Below are 9,901 nucleotides of genomic sequence, written 5' to 3' on the forward strand. Positions count from 1 at the left end.
AGTGGTTTCAAGACCATAGAAGTTTTCCATGTTGTATGTCTAAGTATTTCAAGTTTATTAAGTTTAAAGACTGAAATTATGAAATAATTAAACATACTATTGAACATATAGTAAAGATTTTGTGTCCTGGCAGATTGTTTACAAATTATACCTACATCATTTATTAGTTTTAAGGAAAATATATGGCTCTCAGTAAAGATATTCATAACTTCCCTAACATGGAAATGTTCTTTGAATGTCAAATTGTTGTTTGAATTTTACTTCAGGGATCCCAGCTCAGTAAACCCTTTTATATGCAGGCAATACCCTTATCAGGTTCATGAATCTTAACTCATTCTTTACTATAAAGGTAAAAATATAACCCTGATTAAGTAATTGTAATTTTCCTACTAGGAATCTCATTTGGGACTTCTCTTTACTCCAATATACTATGCAAATTTATACACAACATGTATATGTCTCTTCTACTGCAAACTGTGTCTTTGATCACAACAAAACAGGATTGGGTTACAAAATTCTAGGTTCTGCCAATGCCCTGTTGTGTGACCTTGAGAAAGTCATATACACTTTCTGAGTCTCAAAGTCTTCAGTTATCACAAACTAGATCAAGGGCTAACACTCATTTATTTCCTCTTACCCAATAATGAAGTCTATGTTTTCAAAAAATGTTTACTAATCTGCATTTATTACATGATAATTAATTCATTCCCCCAAGTCTAAAAATCAAAGATATTTGTTGCTGGTAGCCAAAGATTCTGATCAGACATATAATCAGAATTAACACACTGAGCTGAGATAATTTGAGCTAGAAGCAAAGAAGTGTGACAGTTGAATTTGTTATTTATCCTTTTGATGTATAGGTTGTGGAGAAGACTTTTAGAAATGAGACAAGCTGACTGACCCCCATCTCTGTACCCAACCTCATAGATTCATTTAAGTGGGTTGAAAATAAGCAAAGAATACAATTGCCAATTTTCATTCAAGCTCTGATAGATAAAACATCTAAGTTCTGGTCATTTATGAATGAGCATAACTAGCAATCTTTCCTGACCTCATCAAATTTATATTGTAGGGAAGGAGGAAGATAGACAAAGAAAGTACAACCAAATAAGTAAATTATAAGGTATAATTTGATAAATGGTCAATCTGAAGATGATAAATGTGTCAGAAAGATAATTTAAAGATGATAAATGTGTCAGACAGAAATAAAGGCAGTGAAGGCCACAGAATTCTGGCAGTGCAAAACTGCAGCTTAAAAACTGTTAATATTGGAACAGAGACCTAAAGGTGATAAGATATAGAGCCAAACCTGCTTAAAGGAAAAAAAAAGAAAGCACATTTCAGAGTGAGTCAGAAGTAGATGCAAAAATTCTGAGATGGAAACAGGCCCAAGCAATTCAAAGAAAGAACTCCACAAGGGTAGTTGCAGTTGATCTCCATACATAGGTAGCCTGGGACAGCAGGCAATGACTCTAGTGAAACTGTAGACCACTGTGTGGACATGGTATTTTACCTGAAGAAAGAACATGATAAAACAGATGTATGATCTGATATAAGTTTTGAAAAAATATTTTTACATGATTTTAATAAAATCTTTATTTAAGCACCATGATTACAAGCATAATTGTAGTTGGTGAAAAAATCTTCTATTTACAGCTAAGTAAATGTACTCTGTATTAATTAGGTCACAAACAGAAAGACAAATTAGAAAGCTGATCATTTTTATGGTGAGTAGAGAAATTCTAACAGCTTGAACAAGAGCACATGGTATATCTAGTAAGGTGGATCAATGTCTGAACGTAAGGCCAAGAATTGATTTATGGATTGAACGTGATGTGTGGAAGAAAAGGGGAAATAAAGTCTTTGGAGTCTGTGATATATATGCTGCAATGAATTTGCATACAAACTTGCTAAACATAAATAATATGTTTGCAGAATGTTCCATTATTAATAATATAAATTTCCCTTGACTTCCAAAGATATCACTTAAATAAAAATAATCTTTGAATTCTGTTATGATATTGTACAAACTCTGTGGAAGATATGTTGACCATACTTTGTAAAAAGAGAAGGGAAAATTCCATAATAATGGCAGAGCTGAAGCTGAAGTGAAGCACTAAAATTGGAGTTTTCCCTTCATCACAGAAAAACCTGTGTGTTTAAAATAGAGAGGGCTTTCCTGACTTTAATTTCCCTTAGGATTACTTCAATTCCACAAATCCTAAATGTGCCTGGAAAGTAAAATGATCCTGAGAGCCTTCTTCTAATGAAACAAGGTTTAGGAAAACTATGTGGAGAAGAATAATTCTGAAAATAAAGTATAGCCAAATCACCATAAAGCCTCATTGTACCATGATATGATGTCATTCAGTAAATATTTGGTTAGACCTAATCTTGTATACATGGTTTTAAAGAACTCTGACTGAAGGAGTTTTAATGAATACTCTGAATATATGTATGGGATGCATATATTAGTTTTATAGATACTATGATGAACAAGTTATTTATCAACATAGATTCATTCATCCTTGAAAATTTCATCCTGTGATATACTGGTCTAGACCACTTTTAAATAGTCCTAATATGAAAATGTAATAATTGTTAAGAGCAAGAACATTTTGCTCTTAGCTTAACCATAATAATGGTTGAAAGCAAGAACATTTTTATTCAGATAGGTTGTTTGCATTTAGCTGGATGGAGGTGAATATCTAAGAATGTTCCCTTTAATCATAATATTAATATTCTTTAATTTATTTTAAATCAAACAAGGCCAGATCCATAAATATCTGACTTAGAAACTGTGTACACTTTTAAGAAGTTATGAGTTTCATTTAAGAGATAAATGACATGTGAACATTTCCTTGCTGTATTACTTGATACATGATATTCCACAGTATGTCAGAAAGAATTTTGAATAAAGAAAACACTATAGTAGGTAGGAATAGGTTGGGTTGTGGATCCAGGAGACATAGGTATACATTTCATCTTACTTTTATAGATGTGTGACTTCTATGTAAGTTTTCAGCTTATTCTAAACCTGTATGATAATTACTTGCCATTCTAATAAAAAGACAAATGACATAAATTCATTTGCAAGCTATCCTAGAAGCAGTGTTTAAGAATGGGTTACAAATACAACTGTATTAATGGCAATAAAATGAATAAGTAGTTCTAGCAATGTGTCTGCCAAGACACTAGGTGAAGATGATTTAGAATCTTATTGAGAGAAATTGACACTTAACCTGTTTTAAATATACTTAAAATATGAATACTATAAACACATAGAAGACTATTTTAGAGGATAATTAAAAAAGGAGAAATAAATGGAGTTTTACACATGAATTAATGCATAGTTGCTTTGAAAATACATGTGTGAAAACATATAAGAAGTTGATACAGGTTTATACAGGCAACATGGAACCCGTTAACATTTTTTTTTCAGAAGACATAAAGTTTTATTTTTTTAATTTTTATTTTGATTATATTGGCTTACATATCTTTCACAGTAGTATTTTAGGCACATATTAACATTGAATCAGGGGAATACCCATCACCAAATTTGTCCTCCCCCCATCCCCATTCCCGTTCTGCAACCATATCCTCCACCATCAGCCCCCCCCCCCTCCAGGCTTCTAGAGTAGGTGATCCCCTCTTTGTCTAGCTTACTACTAATGATCTTATATCTGTTTGGTCCTGGTACTCTCCCTATTTCCCCCTCTATTTGAGAGGTGGAGCTCAATAATTCAAGTTAAGTGATTTTGTTTGAAGGAAAGAAAAGCAATAGAACGGAGTAAAAAAGTAAGAAAAAATAAAATAAGCTGAAAATGGCGGAGTCCTTAAGGCTTTCAACCTCAGTTTGAGCAAGAACACAAAAAAGGTAATTGTAAAACCACATCAATACAGAAAGAAATATCAAATTAAATATCCAGTGAGCACTACAGCAATAAAGACAAGCACCACACAATAGACTCCGTTCTGAAATCAAACCATACCAGACTACAAAAATAAAGAGAAAGATAAAATAAAATAAAATTGGAGACATCAACTTCAATATCTATACCAAAATAAAGATGTCAATAAAACCCATCAATCAAGAAATTTATATGTGGAAAAATGATTATTTTCTACTTTTTTTTCTTTTTCTCCCTGCATAGGCACAGTAACTATGGAGCATATTATAGAGGGAATTCCCTTGGCCTAGGAGATATAGGGTTTCTCCACCCCTGAAATTACTGTCATGGGATTAACTCTAGACTCCTTGCATGATCATTTACTCTCCCCTCAGTGCTTTTTTGGTGTATAGAAGACTTTTGCTTTGTCATGGATGGTAAAATCAGACCTCTGTATCTAGAGATCTTGATGTCTGTACAACTCAAGGAATGTAGCTTACAATGAAGTCTTTCTTTATGGTTCTAGCAGTTCTGCTTCCTCGATGTCATTTTAATCCATCTTCTTTAGTTGGTGGTCTTGGTCATTACATTGCTCCTATGATGGAGCCTGGGATAGAGTCTTTTGTTATGCTTCCGGAAGACCCGTTCAGTTGTGATTGTCTCAGTCGGACCTCTGGAATTGGAGATCTTGTTTGTTGAACATATCGTAGACCGAAAGCTAGGCTAGTGCTTGTTGTTGTTGTTGTTGGTGGTGGTGGTCCTGGGATGCATACTGTCCAGTCCTGGTTGTAACAACCAGTCATCTGTATATAGCGATCTTGGCTTTTGCACAGATCAAAGAGTGACATGTCTTCTGATTTTGTCTTATTGTTGGCTGGTGAGGAAGGACAACTTGCTCTTGGATCAAGTTGTTCCCATTTCTTTGTTGTCAGGTTATCAATTTAGAACTGGCACATGTTGGTGTCAGAGCAGCATTATGGATGCCCTGGAGGGGATTTCGTTCATGGAGCTGTTGTGGAGAACTCTGTCATTTCTATGTCTGGGATACAGGAGTTAGGGCTGGACAGTCAGTGCTTAATTCCCTGGGGTCTAAGTTGGTTCCACATGACATACGGTCAGGGTGGGAGATGACCCTGTGCTGTAAAAAAGTATAAGTTCTTATCCCTAGTAGATAAGAGCTTGTTTTTACATGTAAAATTTCCCCTTTTTTAATATGCCTTTGCAGGAAGAAGTGGTGTTACATTATATTGCTGGTGGATTTGGGGGTGGAGAGAGAAGAAAACAGACACTTGACAAAAACTAAAAATATATATGCTCACACATATCTAAAGAAAAAATTTCTTTTTATTAAAAAATAGATTAAATAAAAGACATAATTAAAGGAATAAAGTGGGGCCGGGCGACATAGCATGGAGGAAAGGCGTCTGTCCTTCCTGCAGAAGTACAGTGGCTCAAATCCCAGCATCCCACATGGTCCCCTGTGCCCACCAGGGGCAATCTCTGAGCATAGAGCCAGGAACACCCTCCGAGTGCCGCCAGGTGTGACTCCCCCAAAAACAAAACAAAACAAATCAAATCAAATAACTAAAACAAAAACCGAACAAAGATAAAGAAAAAAAATGATCAAGAAGAAAAAAAAATACAAAGAAAAAGGGAGAAAGTGATACAGGAGATTACATTTGGGGAAAAACGGGATAAGAGGTAGTGTTATATAGGTCTATACTTATGATGAAAGTATAGGCTTCCCCATTGTCTTTTGAGATTTCCTTGTGAGGTGTGGGCTCTAGGCAGGGAGGTCTTGGGTAGAGTTCTTGCAGTGGGAGTAGCTAGGTCCAGTATTAAGCCACAGTCCACTAGGGAGAGGTGATTAGGAGAGCCACACTGCATGAGTCAGTCGGGGTGTTGGTTGTATTTTCTTGCCGGAAACGAGCTGTGAGTTTGAGTGGGAATCTCTTCACTTGGGTACTGGGTACTGGATCGTTAGGGTAGGAGGTCAGTCTTGATGCCTAATGGGTTAAGAACTGAGGGTGAAGAGTTATAACATGGTGGGGATATCGGGGATTGGATTAAGGGGTGAAGGGATAGTCAAGTTTCTGAGGGGGGGAGAGGGGGATAGTACATGGGAACGGTTATATAGGGTATAGGTATGGGTTTTTTGTGGTTTAGGTTTGTCTCTTAAGGAGGATTCCTATCTCTGTGTGCTCCTGCCCCCATATAAACATATAGAAGTTAGCTTAGGTATATATTAATGTAGAGAGGTGGGGAGGACAAGAGATGCACTGAGTAAGTAAAGTACTTGTAAGGAAAAGAAACTAAAATATCAACTTTTGGGTATGTATAGTATTCGTGTCTCAAATACTAACCATTGTGTTAGTGAGGTCTATCTATATAGGTGTTTACCTTTTGCGGTATTGTCCGCAGCACCCTATATGTCAGCTTTCCTTTCCTATAGTGGAGGTAACCGTGTGGTTTTTGTTTAACATGGATTGAATTGATGATCATGAGGAGAAGAAGGTAGAAGAAAAAGAGGGATACAAGAAGAGAGAAAAGGAAAAACAAAACAAAACAAACCAACAGTCAAACAACAACAACAAAAATATGAAGTAATGAGAAGGGAGGGTAATAGAGCAAGGACATGTTAGTTTGCTTGGACGTGTTCAATGTTTAGGCCCTGTAGTATAAATCTGTAGGTCGCGGTTGTTGCTTCTGTGGTCTGGCTGTTCATGTGCTTCAGGTCCTAAAAGAAGGCACAATCTAGAGATAAAGGGTATGTTAACGAGTTTTATCCGGGCATTTTCATGATGCAAGCTGAGTATGGTGCCTCGTGTGACTGAGCACCGAGGTACCACAGTAGGATATTCACCCTTTGAATCCAGGAACCCCTATGAACAGAAAAACTTAAGAGGTTATTTTATATGTGGTAAGGTTAAGGCATTCAAACATATTTTTTGAAATGTCAGTTGGAGGCAGTAATTTCCTGTCATACTCTTTACTGTAAACCTGTATAGAATCCCTAGTAAATTATTATGGGCCTTTGTAGTAAAACGATAGTCATTTTGACTATATTGCTTTGACCTACCCATGAGCATGGGATGTTCTTCCATTTCCTTAGTTCCTCTTCAATTTCTTTCTGAAGTGTTTTGAAATTTCTCTGGTATAGGTCCTTCACTTCCCTTATAAGGTTGATTCCTAGGTACCTAATAATTTTGATACTATTTTAAATGGAATTGTATTTTTAATCTCTCTCTCTTCAGCTTCGTTATTTGTATAGAGAAACGCTATTGTCTTTCCTAGATACCTAATAATTTTGATACTATTAAATGGAATTGTATTTTTAATCTCTCTCTCTTCAGCTTCGTTATTTGTATAGAGAAACGCTATTGTCTTTTGTGTATTGACTTTGTAGCCAGCCACTTTCCTGTATTGGTTAATTGTTTCTAGGAGTTTTGCTGTGGACTCTTTAGGGTTTTCGATGTATATCATCATATCATCTGCAAAAAGAGATAGTTTGAGTTCCTCCTTCTCAATTTGGATTCCTTTGATTTCCTTCTCTTGTAGGATAGCTATTGCTAGGACTTCTAAGATTATATTGAATAAGGGTGGGGAGAGTGGCATGTTCAGCTTACACAAAGTGCACCAAGGTTACCCTGTCTTACTGTGTCTCCAAATTCTTAATCAATTCATACTTGTTCTTCCACCTATGACCCCCTGTGATTTAACTTGGCATAGCGACCCACATTCAGTAAATCTGGCCAAGAGCCACTTCAGATGTTCTCTATACCTCATAATGAGTATTTTATATTGTTTTTCCATGAATTTGAAAGCTTAGTAAAATATCAATTAAAGAGTTCCACACTAAATTGAAGTTTTTTTTATCATTTTTCTGATAAAAATACAATAACCACATATATCAGTATATCAGTTCACACGTATACATGTTATTCAAATCTGATATGTCAGGTTTTAAAGCCAATTCAAGACCTCAACAGTCTACCAAGGTAAACTGAAACTGACATATTTTTGCAGGACCCATTAGGTTCTGTGACTATGTTAAAATTATAGCTAGTGAATATTATAGCTATAGTTCAATAGTATCTCTTTACTTTTTTTTTTTGGTCACATCTGGTGAAGCTCAGGCATTACTCCTGGCTCTGCATGCCAAAGTTGCTCCTGCCAAGTTCAAGGGGACCATGTGGGATACTGGGAATTGAACCCCGGTCTGTCATGGATCATCAGCAAAGAAGGCAAATGCCCTACTACTGTGCTATCACTCCAGCTCCTCAATAGCATCTCTTGATTTTTATTTAATTTTCTTTGCTTTATTTTAAGTCAGATATATTTTTCATGTGAATTTGTATGGATAATATCCCACTGCCTCCATTATTTATTTTTTGTAATATGCTTACAACCCAAAATTAAGAAATAAGATACTGAGAAGCAGTGACAATCTGATCCTGATTTCAAATGTTCATATGTGGACTGGAGAGATAGCATAGGACTGAGGGTGTTTGCCTTGCATGTGTCTGGCCTAGAATTGATCCTTGACACAACATAATACTCAGAGCATCACAAGAGTTATCTCTAAGTACCACAAGTTAATATACCAAACCAATCAAACAAAACATATTCAAATGTTTGCATTTATCCAAACTTTTCATTAAGTTGAATAAAAAATTTTCAATTTATGAATATATAACATAAAATGCAATTTTCTCCTTTATGTATTTCTTCTACACAATATTATATTTGAGATGAAAGAGTGTTTTTCTTTGTTTTGGTTTGTGGCCTAGACCTTGCAGTAGAACTCAAGGCTCAATTCTGGTTCTGCCCTCATGGATCACTTCTGGCACCATTTAAAAAACCATATGAGGTGTCAAAGATCTAAGTTGGATCAGCTGCCTGCAAGGCAATCATTTTACCAGCTGTACTATCTTTCCAGCCAGGAAAATAACATTTTTGTTGATTAAAAAAAAACAAAAGCAAAACATTGCCTGAACACATGTCTTTTATATATACTATGACTACATGCTAAACCTTATGAAAAAGTTGAGAGGATACATTATTAAAGACAAAGCTGACATAACAGCACAGACATTTTGTAGACATACCCCCTCCTAGGATTTTTCCTCTACAATGTCTACATTTTTAGGATGATTCCTTTCTGTGTATTGATTTTCCTAATGTTGTACTATATCTCATTACTACTTATTTTTACTAATCATTTTAATTAAGAGAAGTAGTCTTTTCTAGTTTCTTTAAACACACAAGTCACAATGCTTTCAATAAAATAAAATAAAATAAAATAAAAATAAACATACACACCAGTGCACATCAGTACAGTCTAAATATGCTTTGATGTGCAAATACTGCAAGAGGCAGAGTTCAGAACAAGCACTGTTGTCTTCATTCACACAGCATCCTGTCAGAAGTAAATACTATTTCACCAAGCTCTTTACTCTTGGCAAGTTATATTTACAGTTCTCACTGGTTGAGGCTTGCTTTCTGCCTTTGCGGTGCTTTATGCAGCTTGGATAAATAACAATAGAATTTTCAGGCCCAGCGAAATGGTATTTACAACAAAGCTATAGAGATTTTTCAAGTACAATCTCCATTTTAGAGCTAAGTTAAAAAAACACTGTACAGATGAAAAAGGAAATTTCTGCATATGCCAATAATGGCCGTTGTCTGCAGTGTCTGAGGCTGGAAAGGGGAACTTTTTGTAAGACTGATACAAATTCAGTGTTCAAGTTTCTACTTGGTAATCAGTCAATTTTCCTTCCTTCCTTCCTTCCTTCCTTCCTTCCTTCCTTCCTTCCTTCCTTCCTTCCTTCTTCCTTCTTCCTTCCTTCCTTCCTTCCTTCCTTCCTTCCTGCCTTCCTTCCTGCCTTCCTTCCTGCCTTCCTTCCTGCCTTCCTTCCTGCCTGCCTTCCTTCCTGCCTGCCTTCCTTCTGCCTTCCTTCCTGCCTTCCTTCCTGTCTTCCTCCCTCCTTCTCTCCCTTTCTTTCTTCTTT

The sequence above is a fragment of the Suncus etruscus genome, chromosome 3 (assembly GCF_024139225.1).
Source record: "Suncus etruscus isolate mSunEtr1 chromosome 3, mSunEtr1.pri.cur, whole genome shotgun sequence".
NCBI classification, from domain to species: Eukaryota; Metazoa; Chordata; class Mammalia; order Eulipotyphla; family Soricidae; genus Suncus; species Suncus etruscus.